The 15,031-nt window shown below is 47.3% G+C and overlaps 18 non-coding genes and 1 pseudogene across 18 annotated transcripts in view; all 19 read right to left on the bottom strand.

The window, feature by feature from the left end:
* LOC116044985 overlaps positions 1–61 on the bottom strand; it is a 117-nt gene extending 56 nt beyond the window's left edge. Inside the window, exon 1 of the small nuclear RNA XR_004103813.1 lies at positions 1–61. This exon is cut by the window's left edge and continues 56 nt beyond it. This is a non-coding gene — a small nuclear RNA (U5 spliceosomal RNA).
* A 424-nt stretch (positions 62–485) lies between these two features.
* On the bottom strand, positions 486–676 carry LOC116044998. The gene has a single exon (XR_004103825.1). It is a non-coding gene; the product is annotated as a U2 spliceosomal RNA (small nuclear RNA).
* A 281-nt stretch (positions 677–957) lies between these two features.
* On the bottom strand, positions 958–1,074 carry LOC116044987. The gene has a single exon (XR_004103815.1). It is a non-coding gene; the product is annotated as a U5 spliceosomal RNA (small nuclear RNA).
* A 424-nt stretch (positions 1,075–1,498) lies between these two features.
* Positions 1,499–1,718, bottom strand: LOC116044983 (annotated as a pseudogene).
* Positions 1,719–7,460: 5,742 nt separating this feature from the next.
* LOC116044988 lies at positions 7,461–7,577 on the bottom strand. The gene has a single exon (XR_004103816.1). It is a non-coding gene; the product is annotated as a U5 spliceosomal RNA (small nuclear RNA).
* Positions 7,578–8,001: 424 nt separating this feature from the next.
* LOC116044999 lies at positions 8,002–8,192 on the bottom strand. The gene has a single exon (XR_004103826.1). It is a non-coding gene; the product is annotated as a U2 spliceosomal RNA (small nuclear RNA).
* A 266-nt stretch (positions 8,193–8,458) lies between these two features.
* Positions 8,459–8,575, bottom strand: LOC116044989. Its single transcript, XR_004103817.1, has one exon. It is a non-coding gene; the product is annotated as a U5 spliceosomal RNA (small nuclear RNA).
* A 424-nt stretch (positions 8,576–8,999) lies between these two features.
* Positions 9,000–9,190, bottom strand: LOC116045000. Its single transcript, XR_004103827.1, has one exon. It is a non-coding gene; the product is annotated as a U2 spliceosomal RNA (small nuclear RNA).
* Positions 9,191–9,471: 281 nt separating this feature from the next.
* LOC116044990 lies at positions 9,472–9,588 on the bottom strand. The gene has a single exon (XR_004103818.1). It is a non-coding gene; the product is annotated as a U5 spliceosomal RNA (small nuclear RNA).
* A 424-nt stretch (positions 9,589–10,012) lies between these two features.
* Positions 10,013–10,203, bottom strand: LOC116044976. The gene has a single exon (XR_004103805.1). It is a non-coding gene; the product is annotated as a U2 spliceosomal RNA (small nuclear RNA).
* Positions 10,204–10,484: 281 nt separating this feature from the next.
* On the bottom strand, positions 10,485–10,601 carry LOC116044991. The gene has a single exon (XR_004103819.1). It is a non-coding gene; the product is annotated as a U5 spliceosomal RNA (small nuclear RNA).
* Positions 10,602–11,025: 424 nt separating this feature from the next.
* Positions 11,026–11,216, bottom strand: LOC116044977. Its single transcript, XR_004103806.1, has one exon. It is a non-coding gene; the product is annotated as a U2 spliceosomal RNA (small nuclear RNA).
* Positions 11,217–11,497: 281 nt separating this feature from the next.
* On the bottom strand, positions 11,498–11,614 carry LOC116044992. The gene has a single exon (XR_004103820.1). It is a non-coding gene; the product is annotated as a U5 spliceosomal RNA (small nuclear RNA).
* A 424-nt stretch (positions 11,615–12,038) lies between these two features.
* Positions 12,039–12,229, bottom strand: LOC116044978. Its single transcript, XR_004103807.1, has one exon. It is a non-coding gene; the product is annotated as a U2 spliceosomal RNA (small nuclear RNA).
* A 281-nt stretch (positions 12,230–12,510) lies between these two features.
* On the bottom strand, positions 12,511–12,627 carry LOC116044993. The gene has a single exon (XR_004103821.1). It is a non-coding gene; the product is annotated as a U5 spliceosomal RNA (small nuclear RNA).
* Positions 12,628–13,051: 424 nt separating this feature from the next.
* Positions 13,052–13,242, bottom strand: LOC116044979. Its single transcript, XR_004103808.1, has one exon. It is a non-coding gene; the product is annotated as a U2 spliceosomal RNA (small nuclear RNA).
* A 281-nt stretch (positions 13,243–13,523) lies between these two features.
* LOC116044994 lies at positions 13,524–13,640 on the bottom strand. The gene has a single exon (XR_004103822.1). It is a non-coding gene; the product is annotated as a U5 spliceosomal RNA (small nuclear RNA).
* A 424-nt stretch (positions 13,641–14,064) lies between these two features.
* Positions 14,065–14,255, bottom strand: LOC116044980. The gene has a single exon (XR_004103809.1). It is a non-coding gene; the product is annotated as a U2 spliceosomal RNA (small nuclear RNA).
* A 266-nt stretch (positions 14,256–14,521) lies between these two features.
* LOC116044995 lies at positions 14,522–14,638 on the bottom strand. The gene has a single exon (XR_004103823.1). It is a non-coding gene; the product is annotated as a U5 spliceosomal RNA (small nuclear RNA).
* Between the last annotated feature and the right edge of the window lie 393 nt (positions 14,639–15,031).

Here is a 15,031-nt window from a genome sequence, read left to right as displayed (position 1 = left end):
TCCACGGAAGTCTTTAGTAAAAGGCGAAAGACTTGTGCGTTATGAAGAGAAACCAGAGTAAGTACAACACTCTACTCGAGAGCAGCCGTAAACCCTAGTCGTCCCAGTCCAAACCCTCGCGGTAAGCCTCACTTGGTGTGCCGCTTTCAAATCCCAGGCCACGCCGCCAATATTTTCTCTCTGCTGTTTTTCCTGCCAATCAATAGTGCAAATCTCGCTGCACTTTTGTGACACTTCATCTCGCTGTTTATTCGCTGCTGCGTTTTTCACCCCAGTTGTCGTGTCTTAGAGTATTATAACAGCGTTTTGATACCAGGAGCCCAATGAGGTTCTACAGATCATTCAGTCAAACCGAGCGGTTTTTGCCACAACCCCTGGCCATGAAGTCCGCCAGCCACTGCGACGCATGTCTCTTTGGGTCCTGTTCCAAATTGAACGACGGGGAGCTCAGCGTGCATCGCTATTTGGTTTTCAACAAGACAGGAGAAGGGTGCACCGTTCCCGGCGGCGCTGCAATACCGGGTCGATGCGTGGAGTGAATGGAGCAAGCCCCTTTTTCAACTCCCATTGCTAAAAATCCATTTAATATGTTGTCCCCTGATAGAGGACATATCAGATATTAAACTGATAAGAACAGATACTACACTTGATCTTAGCCAAAAGGCCGAGAAGCGATGAGCACCGCTTGTTTGCTGTCCGACGCAACCTCCCCGGACGGTTCTCACTTGTCATGGTCCAGTACTTTTAATTGGGCATAACAATAGCTGCTACTTAGCACCCCCGCCCAAGCGTTCCATGGTGAAGCACCTAAGGCTGGTTAAAGACCGCTTGTTTGGTTTTCACAATTGGACAAGGTTCTGCCAAACGGCAATGTTCCCTCTGTGTCCTGTTTCTTAGCTGCTAGTTACAACAGAAGTCTAGTTAAGGACAGCTTATTTGCTTTTCACAAGTACGCAAGGCTCTGCCAAACAGCAGAGCCCACCAAAAATAGGTTCAACTCATTGCTGTCCCTCTCCACGGAAGTCTTTAGTAAAAGGCGAAAGACTTGTGCGTTATGAAGAGAAACCAGAGTAAGTACAACACTCTACTCGAGAGCAGCCGTAAACCCTAGTCGTCCCAGTCCAAACCCTCGCGGTAAGCCTCACTTGGTGTGCCGCTTTCAAATCCCAGGCCACGCCGCCAATATTTTCTCTCTGCTGTTTTTCCTGCCAATCAATAGTGCAAATCTCGCTGCACTTTTGTGACACTTCATCTCGCTGTTTATTCGCTGCTGCGTTTTTCACCCCAGTTGTCGTGTCTTAGAGTATTATAACAGCGTTTTGATACCAGGAGCCCAATGAGGTTCTACAGATCATTCAGTCAAACCGAGCGGTTTTTGCCACAACCCCTGGCCATGAAGTCCGCCAGCCACTGCGACGCATGTCTCTTTGGGTCCTGTTCCAAATTGAACGACGGGGAGCTCAGCGTGCATCGCTATTTGGTTTTCAACAAGACAGGAGAAGGGTGCACCGTTCCCGGCGGCGCTGCAATACCGGGTCGATGCGTGGAGTGAATGGAGCAAGCCCCTTTTTCAACTCCCATTGCTAAAAATCCATTTAATATGTTGTCCCCTGATAGAGGACATATCAGATATTAAACTGATAAGAACAGATTTTTTTTTTTTTTTTTTTTTTTTTTTTATTATTGACACAAGTTCAAGACACATTTCATAAAGGTCTTCACACAATTCACAAAATTTCAGTTACCATTTAAGATACAACATGATAAATAAATAAGTTACTCTGTAAAACTATTTAAAACAGGTGTAGCACAGTAAAAGCAATTGTTTTCAGACGTAATACAGGTAAGAGTTGTTTTCATAAGTTTCAGGTAAACATAAAAAGTTGTCATCTTGTGCATGTCAGAGTATGTTTAGTGTCCATATTAAAAGTCTTAAGAGAGAGGGCATTGGTTTAAATGCTCTTTTCAAAAATCAGTTGTGCAGGAGCGCAATGAGTCCCTAACAAGGCTATACTAAGACCGTTTGGTTCTCTCGGGATCCTGTTGCGGTGCTCAGAGGAGACCCTCCCCTTGTTGCTCCTTCCCACCTGCCTCACCCGGAGAGTCAGGCCGCCGCTGCTTTGACCTTTTCTTGTGTGGCTCCGGCTCCTTCGTCCGAATGGGCACAGAGGCGATTCTTCTTTGCAGCTGTGTCCTTGGCTTGCCGCTTGCAGCTCGGGCCATTTGGGCCGCTGCTGCAGCCATCCTGATCACAGCTGCGGGGGGGATCTGCATGTGCTTTCTTACCAGCAAGTTTCTGGAGGTCCAAATGGCGTCTTTGATGGCGGCCAGGGTGAGCCACTGATTTGCAAAGTCACATGCTGGCATCTGTTTCTTAGGGCTCACCCCATACAGCACTAGCTGTGCTGTGAGGACCTCCCTTGCTGGTAAGTACGGGAATTGCAAGGAGCCGGCCATTGCCCACTGGTCTACGGCAGCGCTGCACTCCCAGAGCAAATGCCTCACCGACTCAGGCTCGCCACAACCTGGTCGGGGGCAGGTTGAGTGCGCTGACATGCCCCGGGAGTGCATAACGGACCTGACCGGGAGGATCTCGTGAGCCACCATCCATGACAGGTCCCGGAGTCTGTTTGGGAGAGCCGAATGGTTCATGTTGCGCCAAACAGTTGAGGGCTCGCCAAATGCCAGCCCACGCACTGGACTCACTGGTTCCCGCTCCTGCACAACTGAAATGAGAGAGCGATGATTTGTTAAAACATACACTTCTTCTTGCTCAAGTTGAAAACGTTTTAAAAAGGTCTGGATAAAAGCATAGGTTGGCGGCAGGATAAAAGACACAGGTACTTTAAGATCAGAGGGTAAAATCTTCAGTCTTCTGAGATATGATCCCATCCAGAACCGTGCCATAGCTGCTGTCTTAGCATTTCTGGATGGGGCCGTGGCTGCTGTTATGTGTATAGCTGTAAATCTGCTCCCTAAAAACAATAACAGGTCCGGCACTCCTTTCCCTCCTTTCTCCTTTGGCTTCTTCATCACGCTTCTTTGCACTCGTTCCCACTTGGACCCCCACAGGAAATAAAAGATGGCTCGTTCCAGGTCTAAAATCACTTTTCTGGGTGGGATAAAAACAGAACTGATGAGTAAAAGCAAAGGTAAAATCACTGCCTTGATGATTAAAACCTTTCCTTCTAGTGTCAGTCCTCTAAGTCTCCAGTACCCTAGTCTCTGCCTAACTTTCCCTACCATGTCTGGCCAATTTGTTTTCCCTCCCCCCTCCCTATCAAATTTGACCCCAAGTATTTTTTGGTCGGTCTGGGTCACAGTCAGGGGGAGTCCTGTCATCTCAGTCGCTGTCCACGGTCCATAAAAATGGGCTAGGGTCTTGCTTCTATTTAGTTTTGACCCAGAGGCCCGCCCAAACCAGTCGGTCAAGTCTAGAGTCCTGTTGACAGATAAAAGGTCAGTGCATAAAATGTTAATATCGTCCATATATAAAATACACTTTGTCGCAAGTCCCCCGCTCCCTGGCACTCCTACCCCATTGATTTGTTTGTCCCTTCTCAAGATCTGTGCCAGTGGTTCGATGCAAATAACATAAAGGAGGGCAGATAACGGACACCCCTGACGGACACCGCAGTTGATATTGACTGCTTTTGTCAGATTCCCGTTAACAATGAATTTGCTGGTAATACCCCGGTACAGCAATCCCACCCAGGCTATAAACCTTCTTGGGAAACCCATTTTTTGCAGTACCTGGAAAAGGTATTGGTGCGAGACCCGATCAAAAGCTTTCTCAAAATCTAAGTTTAGGACTACTAGCCGGATGTTTCTGTCTCTCGCATAACAGATGGTGTCTCGGATCAGTGCGAGGCTGTCGGTGATCTTCCTCCCTGGTATGGCACAGGCTTGATCCGGGTGGATCAGCCCTTCTAAAAACAAAGACATGCGTGATGCTAAAAGTTTACTAAAAAGTTTACAATCAAAATTTAAAAGTGTGATGGGTCTCCAATTTCTCAGGTCAGTCTTGTCTTTGTCTTTGTAAAGGAGGGTCACTATCCCTACTCTAAAGCTGTCAGGAAGTTGTTCAAGTTTTTCAAGATCGCTAAAAACATCAAGCAAGTCAGGTGCTAAAATGTCCCAAAATGTTAAATAAAATTCTAAGGGAAGTCCGTCTTCTCCTGGGGACTTCCCTGTTCTAAAACTCTTGATGCATTCATTTAACTCTAGAATAGTAAAATCCTGGGTTAAAAGCACTCTGTCGTCTACCGTTTGCTCAATGAAATTTAAAACTTCCATCATGCTGTCTCTTTGAACCAGTTTTTCTCTATATAGTTCTGTATAAAAGTTTTCAATTGTGTCTTTGATTTCCTCTGTTGTTTTAGCATTGCAGCCATTTTCTTTTTTTAAGCTTAAAAAGCCCCTTCCTTTATTTACTATTTTCTTAAAGAAGTATCTTGTACACTTTTCCCCTTCCTCTATTTCTTTTTCTTTGCTTCTTAAAATGACCCCCTTGCTTTTAATTTCTGCTAAAAGGGACATCTCTCCTTTAATTTGTTTCATGTCTTCATTTAGATCCATCCCTTGTTGGTTCAGTTTGAAATACCGCTGGAGTCGTTTTTGCAGTCCCAACATGCGTCTGTCGTCCCTATCTTTCTTTCTCTTACCTGCCTGTCTAAAGAAGGTCTGGGTCCGTCTTTTTACCATTTCCCACCAATGTGCACGTGTATCGTAAAAGTCTTGAAGGGTCTGCCACTCGAGGTACTGCTCCCGATACTGACTAACTAACTCCCTATCCTCTAAAAGGGAACAGTTGAGCTTCCACAGACCACTTCCTAATATCACCTCAGAAGACAGTGAGAGGGTGCAGGAAAGCATTGCGTGGTCAGAAAAGAAAACTGGTTCCAATCTAGCATCCATCGGTGGGCAATCGCGTGATAAAATGTAATCTATGCGAGAGGCTCTGGTGCCATCACCACTGAACCAGGTGAAGCCTTGCTCTCTGGGATGCATGGTTCTAAAACAGTCGAGAAGTTTAAAATCTTTGCATATGTCCCGTAATAAAACCGATGTTTTGTCAATTTTAAGATCTTCCCCTGCTCCTTTCCTATCATTCCTGCTTAGAATACAATTAAAATCTCCCCCTACAACTAGTGGCGCCCTACCTAGCATGTGGAACTGCAAGTCTTCCAAAAGGTCATACCTGTCATTTTTATCATTAAAACCATAAATATTTAAGACGTTAAAATCTCTTCCCATAAAAGTCAAGTGTGCTAAAAGTGCCCGGCCATCTCTCACCACTGTGCTACCCTTCACCAAGACTAGGGGGTTTTTGATTAGAATGGCCACGCCATCATTTTTGTTCTGATTTGATCCGCTCCATATCGATGTTTGTTGCCATAACTTCTCCCAATCTCTGTAATGGTTTAAAAACGGCAGGCCACACTCCTGTATTAAAAACACATCCGACTTAAAAGAGTTAAGGAAGGATAAAACAGTCTCAGCTCTAACTCTCGACTTCACACTTCTCACATTTATGGTTGAGAAGGTAAGTGTCATGAGTATGATTATAAATAACAAGTATGACATTTTAAAGGACTAAGAGGGGAATTGCAATGTTAAAATGTCTTAAAAGAGGCAGTTAGTCAATGGCTTGTGAATGGAGCTCTTCCTTCACTCCTATTGGTGAAAAGGGAAGGGTTTGAGCTTCATTTCCCGGTTGGACTCTGGGGGTGGGCCTTTGTTGCAAGGTTGCATTTAAGTTTGAGTCCTTGGGGGTTGATTGCAGAGCTATGTTTAGGAAAGAGACCTCATTTGGGGAATCGGGGGGGAAGACTCTGGGCTCCCCCACAGATAAACTGTCTGAGGAGTTGCCAGCTCTTCCCCTCTTCTCTGCGACTCCAGCAGACTCCGAGGACGTTTCTGATAAAGGCCTCTTGGCCGGCTGGGCATTGGGGAGGGAGGCATCCTCGCTATTGCCTTGTGACTGGTCACTTTCATGTTCTAGACTAGCTCCGCCTTCTGCCTGCACTGCCCCATCTTTCCCACCACTCTCCTCTGATTGGGCAGTTACAGGCCCCTCCTCCTCTCCCCCTTCACCCATTTCTTGTTCTCCAATCACAGGATTTGGAGGGAGATTTGAATTTCCCAGCTCGGCTTCTGCAAACAGCTCTGTAAATGGTTCATCTGGTCCGCCATTTTGTTCCTTTGCGACTACCTTTGCTGCTTTCAGTTTGTTGGCAAAAGACTTTGGGCAATCTCTGAAGAGGTGGTTTGTTTCTCCACAAAGATTACACTTCCTGCCATTGGTACACTCCTCAAAGGTATGCCCAATTTCTCTACATTTCCCACAAATTATCTGTTGACATGCTTCTGCCAGGTGCCCATGCTCACCACACTTGCGGCAGAGCTTGGGCTGTCCCTGGTAGTGGATGTAGCCTCTGTTGTTACCGAGAACTATCATTGATGGCAGATGTTTCAGGCCCTGGAAGCCCTGAGGGTCCTGACATTGGTGTATGGGGACCCTCCACGCGCAATTCCAGATTCCATCCTCATCCCTCACCTTGGTAGCCTGGCCTTTCACAGTGCAATATCTCCCCAGCCACAAACAAATGTCATCCGCATTCACTGTCTCATTGAACATTCTGACAATGACTGTTTTAAAGGCATTGTCAGTCAGTTTCTCAACATTGAAAGTGGAAAACTGGTGTTTTTCATTTTCATATCTATTCCAGAAGTCTCTGAGAACACTGGCAGAGCGAAAGCTTACATCGAAACCTTTGTTAAAAGGCAGGGTAACAATACAATTAATATCTTCTGGTGGGAAAAGTAACGTTCTTTGTATAAGCTTCCTGGAGAAGTCAAGCCGTGACATCACCAATGGATTGCCATCTTTATCTTTAAAATTAAAGCGGACACTGTGGTGCCTCCGCATGCCAGCATGGCTGGCTGACATGATGGAGACCCCACTCAATTTCCCTGTTTGCCCTAGCTGAGGTTTAAAAACAAAGCTTTAAGAACCTTACCTACCTTTCGTGAAACAGCGAATTACAAGAAAATCTAAATTTTCAAACACTATATGACAATATCCTCCTAACACCATGAAAACAAGGCCACAAACAGGCAGAGTTTTCCGATTAGCCGGAGGTGATCGCAGTCTTAACCAAAAGGCCGAGAAGCGATGAGCACCGCTTGTTTGCTGTCCGACGCAACCTCCCCGGACGGTTCTCACTTGTCATGGTCCAGTACTTTTAATTGGGCATAACAATAGCTGCTACTTAGCACCCCCGCCCAAGCGTTCCATGGTGAAGCACCTAAGGCTGGTTAAAGACCGCTTGTTTGGTTTTCACAATTGGACAAGGTTCTGCCAAACGGCAATGTTCCCTCTGTGTCCTGTTTCTTAGCTGCTAGTTACAACAGAAGTCTAGTTAAGGACAGCTTATTTGCTTTTCACAAGTACGCAAGGCTCTGCCAAACAGCAGAGCCCACCAAAAATAGGTTCAACTCATTGCTGTCCCTCTCCACGGAAGTCTTTAGTAAAAGGCGAAAGACTTGTGCGTTATGAAGAGAAACCAGAGTAAGTACAACACTCTACTCGAGAGCAGCCGTAAACCCTAGTCGTCCCAGTCCAAACCCTCGCGGTAAGCCTCACTTGGTGTGCCGCTTTCAAATCCCAGGCCACGCCGCCAATATTTTCTCTCTGCTGTTTTTCCTGCCAATCAATAGTGCAAATCTCGCTGCACTTTTGTGACACTTCATCTCGCTGTTTATTCGCTGCTGCGTTTTTCACCCCAGTTGTCGTGTCTTAGAGTATTATAACAGCGTTTTGATACCAGGAGCCCAATGAGGTTCTACAGATCATTCAGTCAAACCGAGCGGTTTTTGCCACAACCCCTGGCCATGAAGTCCGCCAGCCACTGCGACGCATGTCTCTTTGGGTCCTGTTCCAAATTGAACGACGGGGAGCTCAGCGTGCATCGCTATTTGGTTTTCAACAAGACAGGAGAAGGGTGCACCGTTCCCGGCGGCGCTGCAATACCGGGTCGATGCGTGGAGTGAATGGAGCAAGCCCCTTTTTCAACTCCCATTGCTAAAAATCCATTTAATATGTTGTCCCCTGATAGAGGACATATCAGATATTAAACTGATAAGAACAGATACTACACTTGATCTTAGCCAAAAGGCCGAGAAGCGATGAGCACCGCTTGTTTGCTGTCCGACGCAACCTCCCCGGACGGTTCTCACTTGTCATGGTCCAGTACTTTTAATTGGGCATAACAATAGCTGCTACTTAGCACCCCCGCCCAAGCGTTCCATGGTGAAGCACCTAAGGCTGGTTAAAGACCGCTTGTTTGGTTTTCACAATTGGACAAGGTTCTGCCAAACGGCAATGTTCCCTCAGCTGCTAGTTACAACAGAAGTCTAGTTAAGGACAGCTTATTTGCTTTTCACAAGTACGCAAGGCTCTGCCAAACAGCAGAGCCCACCAAAAATAGGTTCAACTCATTGCTGTCCCTCTCCACGGAAGTCTTTAGTAAAAGGCGAAAGACTTGTGCGTTATGAAGAGAAACCAGAGTAAGTACAACACTCTACTCGAGAGCAGCCGTAAACCCTAGTCGTCCCAGTCCAAACCCTCGCGGTAAGCCTCACTTGGTGTGCCGCTTTCAAATCCCAGGCCACGCCGCCAATATTTTCTCTCTGCTGTTTTTCCTGCCAATCAATAGTGCAAATCTCGCTGCACTTTTGTGACACTTCATCTCGCTGTTTATTCGCTGCTGCGTTTTTCACCCCAGTTGTCGTGTCTTAGAGTATTATAACAGCGTTTTGATACCAGGAGCCCAATGAGGTTCTACAGATCATTCAGTCAAACCGAGCGGTTTTTGCCACAACCCCTGGCCATGAAGTCCGCCAGCCACTGCGACGCATGTCTCTTTGGGTCCTGTTCCAAATTGAACGACGGGGAGCTCAGCGTGCATCGCTATTTGGTTTTCAACAAGACAGGAGAAGGGTGCACCGTTCCCGGCGGCGCTGCAATACCGGGTCGATGCGTGGAGTGAATGGAGCAAGCCCCTTTTTCAACTCCCATTGCTAAAAATCCATTTAATATGTTGTCCCCTGATAGAGGACATATCAGATATTAAACTGATAAGAACAGATACTACACTTGATCTTAGCCAAAAGGCCGAGAAGCGATGAGCACCGCTTGTTTGCTGTCCGACGCAACCTCCCCGGACGGTTCTCACTTGTCATGGTCCAGTACTTTTAATTGGGCATAACAATAGCTGCTACTTAGCACCCCCGCCCAAGCGTTCCATGGTGAAGCACCTAAGGCTGGTTAAAGACCGCTTGTTTGGTTTTCACAATTGGACAAGGTTCTGCCAAACGGCAATGTTCCCTCTGTGTCCTGTTTCTTAGCTGCTAGTTACAACAGAAGTCTAGTTAAGGACAGCTTATTTGCTTTTCACAAGTACGCAAGGCTCTGCCAAACAGCAGAGCCCACCAAAAATAGGTTCAACTCATTGCTGTCCCTCTCCACGGAAGTCTTTAGTAAAAGGCGAAAGACTTGTGCGTTATGAAGAGAAACCAGAGTAAGTACAACACTCTACTCGAGAGCAGCCGTAAACCCTAGTCGTCCCAGTCCAAACCCTCGCGGTAAGCCTCACTTGGTGTGCCGCTTTCAAATCCCAGGCCACGCCGCCAATATTTTCTCTCTGCTGTTTTTCCTGCCAATCAATAGTGCAAATCTCGCTGCACTTTTGTGACACTTCATCTCGCTGTTTATTCGCTGCTGCGTTTTTCACCCCAGTTGTCGTGTCTTAGAGTATTATAACAGCGTTTTGATACCAGGAGCCCAATGAGGTTCTACAGATCATTCAGTCAAACCGAGCGGTTTTTGCCACAACCCCTGGCCATGAAGTCCGCCAGCCACTGCGACGCATGTCTCTTTGGGTCCTGTTCCAAATTGAACGACGGGGAGCTCAGCGTGCATCGCTATTTGGTTTTCAACAAGACAGGAGAAGGGTGCACCGTTCCCGGCGGCGCTGCAATACCGGGTCGATGCGTGGAGTGAATGGAGCAAGCCCCTTTTTCAACTCCCATTGCTAAAAATCCATTTAATATGTTGTCCCCTGATAGAGGACATATCAGATATTAAACTGATAAGAACAGATACTACACTTGATCTTAGCCAAAAGGCCGAGAAGCGATGAGCACCGCTTGTTTGCTGTCCGACGCAACCTCCCCGGACGGTTCTCACTTGTCATGGTCCAGTACTTTTAATTGGGCATAACAATAGCTGCTACTTAGCACCCCCGCCCAAGCGTTCCATGGTGAAGCACCTAAGGCTGGTTAAAGACCGCTTGTTTGGTTTTCACAATTGGACAAGGTTCTGCCAAACGGCAATGTTCCCTCTGTGTCCTGTTTCTTAGCTGCTAGTTACAACAGAAGTCTAGTTAAGGACAGCTTATTTGCTTTTCACAAGTACGCAAGGCTCTGCCAAACAGCAGAGCCCACCAAAAATAGGTTCAACTCATTGCTGTCCCTCTCCACGGAAGTCTTTAGTAAAAGGCGAAAGACTTGTGCGTTATGAAGAGAAACCAGAGTAAGTACAACACTCTACTCGAGAGCAGCCGTAAACCCTAGTCGTCCCAGTCCAAACCCTCGCGGTAAGCCTCACTTGGTGTGCCGCTTTCAAATCCCAGGCCACGCCGCCAATATTTTCTCTCTGCTGTTTTTCCTGCCAATCAATAGTGCAAATCTCGCTGCACTTTTGTGACACTTCATCTCGCTGTTTATTCGCTGCTGCGTTTTTCACCCCAGTTGTCGTGTCTTAGAGTATTATAACAGCGTTTTGATACCAGGAGCCCAATGAGGTTCTACAGATCATTCAGTCAAACCGAGCGGTTTTTGCCACAACCCCTGGCCATGAAGTCCGCCAGCCACTGCGACGCATGTCTCTTTGGGTCCTGTTCCAAATTGAACGACGGGGAGCTCAGCGTGCATCGCTATTTGGTTTTCAACAAGACAGGAGAAGGGTGCACCGTTCCCGGCGGCGCTGCAATACCGGGTCGATGCGTGGAGTGAATGGAGCAAGCCCCTTTTTCAACTCCCATTGCTAAAAATCCATTTAATATGTTGTCCCCTGATAGAGGACATATCAGATATTAAACTGATAAGAACAGATACTACACTTGATCTTAGCCAAAAGGCCGAGAAGCGATGAGCACCGCTTGTTTGCTGTCCGACGCAACCTCCCCGGACGGTTCTCACTTGTCATGGTCCAGTACTTTTAATTGGGCATAACAATAGCTGCTACTTAGCACCCCCGCCCAAGCGTTCCATGGTGAAGCACCTAAGGCTGGTTAAAGACCGCTTGTTTGGTTTTCACAATTGGACAAGGTTCTGCCAAACGGCAATGTTCCCTCTGTGTCCTGTTTCTTAGCTGCTAGTTACAACAGAAGTCTAGTTAAGGACAGCTTATTTGCTTTTCACAAGTACGCAAGGCTCTGCCAAACAGCAGAGCCCACCAAAAATAGGTTCAACTCATTGCTGTCCCTCTCCACGGAAGTCTTTAGTAAAAGGCGAAAGACTTGTGCGTTATGAAGAGAAACCAGAGTAAGTACAACACTCTACTCGAGAGCAGCCGTAAACCCTAGTCGTCCCAGTCCAAACCCTCGCGGTAAGCCTCACTTGGTGTGCCGCTTTCAAATCCCAGGCCACGCCGCCAATATTTTCTCTCTGCTGTTTTTCCTGCCAATCAATAGTGCAAATCTCGCTGCACTTTTGTGACACTTCATCTCGCTGTTTATTCGCTGCTGCGTTTTTCACCCCAGTTGTCGTGTCTTAGAGTATTATAACAGCGTTTTGATACCAGGAGCCCAATGAGGTTCTACAGATCATTCAGTCAAACCGAGCGGTTTTTGCCACAACCCCTGGCCATGAAGTCCGCCAGCCACTGCGACGCATGTCTCTTTGGGTCCTGTTCCAAATTGAACGACGGGGAGCTCAGCGTGCATCGCTATTTGGTTTTCAACAAGACAGGAGAAGGGTGCACCGTTCCCGGCGGCGCTGCAATACCGGGTCGATGCGTGGAGTGAATGGAGCAAGCCCCTTTTTCAACTCCCATTGCTAAAAATCCATTTAATATGTTGTCCCCTGATAGAGGACATATCAGATATTAAACTGATAAGAACAGATACTACACTTGATCTTAGCCAAAAGGCCGAGAAGCGATGAGCACCGCTTGTTTGCTGTCCGACGCAACCTCCCCGGACGGTTCTCACTTGTCATGGTCCAGTACTTTTAATTGGGCATAACAATAGCTGCTACTTAGCACCCCCGCCCAAGCGTTCCATGGTGAAGCACCTAAGGCTGGTTAAAGACCGCTTGTTTGGTTTTCACAATTGGACAAGGTTCTGCCAAACGGCAATGTTCCCTCTGTGTCCTGTTTCTTAGCTGCTAGTTACAACAGAAGTCTAGTTAAGGACAGCTTATTTGCTTTTCACAAGTACGCAAGGCTCTGCCAAACAGCAGAGCCCACCAAAAATAGGTTCAACTCATTGCTGTCCCTCTCCACGGAAGTCTTTAGTAAAAGGCGAAAGACTTGTGCGTTATGAAGAGAAACCAGAGTAAGTACAACACTCTACTCGAGAGCAGCCGTAAACCCTAGTCGTCCCAGTCCAAACCCTCGCGGTAAGCCTCACTTGGTGTGCCGCTTTCAAATCCCAGGCCACGCCGCCAATATTTTCTCTCTGCTGTTTTTCCTGCCAATCAATAGTGCAAATCTCGCTGCACTTTTGTGACACTTCATCTCGCTGTTTATTCGCTGCTGCGTTTTTCACCCCAGTTGTCGTGTCTTAGAGTATTATAACAGCGTTTTGATACCAGGAGCCCAATGAGGTTCTACAGATCATTCAGTCAAACCGAGCGGTTTTTGCCACAACCCCTGGCCATGAAGTCCGCCAGCCACTGCGACGCATGTCTCTTTGGGTCCTGTTCCAAATTGAACGACGGGGAGCTCAGCGTGCATCGCTATTTGGTTTTCAACAAGACAGGAGAAGGGTGCACCGTTCCCGGCGGCGCTGCAATACCGGGTCGATGCGTGGAGTGAATGGAGCAAGCCCCTTTTTCAACTCCCATTGCTAAAAATCCATTTAATATGTTGTCCCCTGATAGAGGACATATCAGATATTAAACTGATAAGAACAGATACTACACTTGATCTTAGCCAAAAGGCCGAGAAGCGATGAGCACCGCTTGTTTGCTGTCCGACGCAACCTCCCCGGACGGTTCTCACTTGTCATGGTCCAGTACTTTTAATTGGGCATAACAATAGCTGCTACTTAGCACCCCCGCCCAAGCGTTCCATGGTGAAGCACCTAAGGCTGGTTAAAGACCGCTTGTTTGGTTTTCACAATTGGACAAGGTTCTGCCAAACGGCAATGTTCCCTCTGTGTCCTGTTTCTTAGCTGCTAGTTACAACAGAAGTCTAGTTAAGGACAGCTTATTTGCTTTTCACAAGTACGCAAGGCTCTGCCAAACAGCAGAGCCCACCAAAAATAGGTTCAACTCATTGCTGTCCCTCTCCACGGAAGTCTTTAGTAAAAGGCGAAAGACTTGTGCGTTATGAAGAGAAACCAGAGTAAGTACAACACTCTACTCGAGAGCAGCCGTAAACCCTAGTCGTCCCAGTCCAAACCCTCGCGGTAAGCCTCACTTGGTGTGCCGCTTTCAAATCCCAGGCCACGCCGCCAATATTTTCTCTCTGCTGTTTTTCCTGCCAATCAATAGTGCAAATCTCGCTGCACTTTTGTGACACTTCATCTCGCTGTTTATTCGCTGCTGCGTTTTTCACCCCAGTTGTCGTGTCTTAGAGTATTATAACAGCGTTTTGATACCAGGAGCCCAATGAGGTTCTACAGATCATTCAGTCAAACCGAGCGGTTTTTGCCACAACCCCTGGCCATGAAGTCCGCCAGCCACTGCGACGCATGTCTCTTTGGGTCCTGTTCCAAATTGAACGACGGGGAGCTCAGCGTGCATCGCTATTTGGTTTTCAACAAGACAGGAGAAGGGTGCACCGTTCCCGGCGGCGCTGCAATACCGGGTCGATGCGTGGAGTGAATGGAGCAAGCCCCTTTTTCAACTCCCATTGCTAAAAATCCATTTAATATGTTGTCCCCTGATAGAGGACATATCAGATATTAAACTGATAAGAACAGATACTACACTTGATCTTAGCCAAAAGGCCGAGAAGCGATGAGCACCGCTTGTTTGCTGTCCGACGCAACCTCCCCGGACGGTTCTCACTTGTCATGGTCCAGTACTTTTAATTGGGCATAACAATAGCTGCTACTTAGCACCCCCGCCCAAGCGTTCCATGGTGAAGCACCTAAGGCTGGTTAAAGACCGCTTGTTTGGTTTTCACAATTGGACAAGGTTCTGCCAAACGGCAATGTTCCCTCAGCTGCTAGTTACAACAGAAGTCTAGTTAAGGACAGCTTATTTGCTTTTCACAAGTACGCAAGGCTCTGCCAAACAGCAGAGCCCACCAAAAATAGGTTCAACTCATTGCTGTCCCTCTCCACGGAAGTCTTTAGTAAAAGGCGAAAGACTTGTGCGTTATGAAGAGAAACCAGAGTAAGTACAACACTCTACTCGAGAGCAGCCGTAAACCCTAGTCGTCCCAGTCCAAACCCTCGCGGTAAGCCTCACTTGGTGTGCCGCTTTCAAATCCCAGGCCACGCCGCCAATATTTTCTCTCTGCTGTTTTTCCTGCCAATCAATAGTGCAAATCTCGCTGCACTTTTGTGACACTTCATCTCGCTGTTTATTCGCTGCTGCGTTTTTCACCCCAGTTGTCGTGTCTTAGAGTATTATAACAGCGTTTTGATACCAGGAGCCCAATGAGGTTCTACAGATCATTCAGTCAAACCGAGCGGTTTTTGCCACAACCCCTGGCCATGAAGTCCGCCAGCCACTGCGACGCATGTCTCTTTGGGTCCTGTTCCAAATTGAACGACGGGGAGCTCAGCGT

The sequence above is a fragment of the Sander lucioperca genome, chromosome 5 (assembly GCF_008315115.2).
Source record: "Sander lucioperca isolate FBNREF2018 chromosome 5, SLUC_FBN_1.2, whole genome shotgun sequence".
NCBI classification, from domain to species: domain Eukaryota; kingdom Metazoa; phylum Chordata; class Actinopteri; order Perciformes; family Percidae; genus Sander; species Sander lucioperca.
This window is presented reverse-complemented; position numbering and strand designations above follow the sequence as displayed.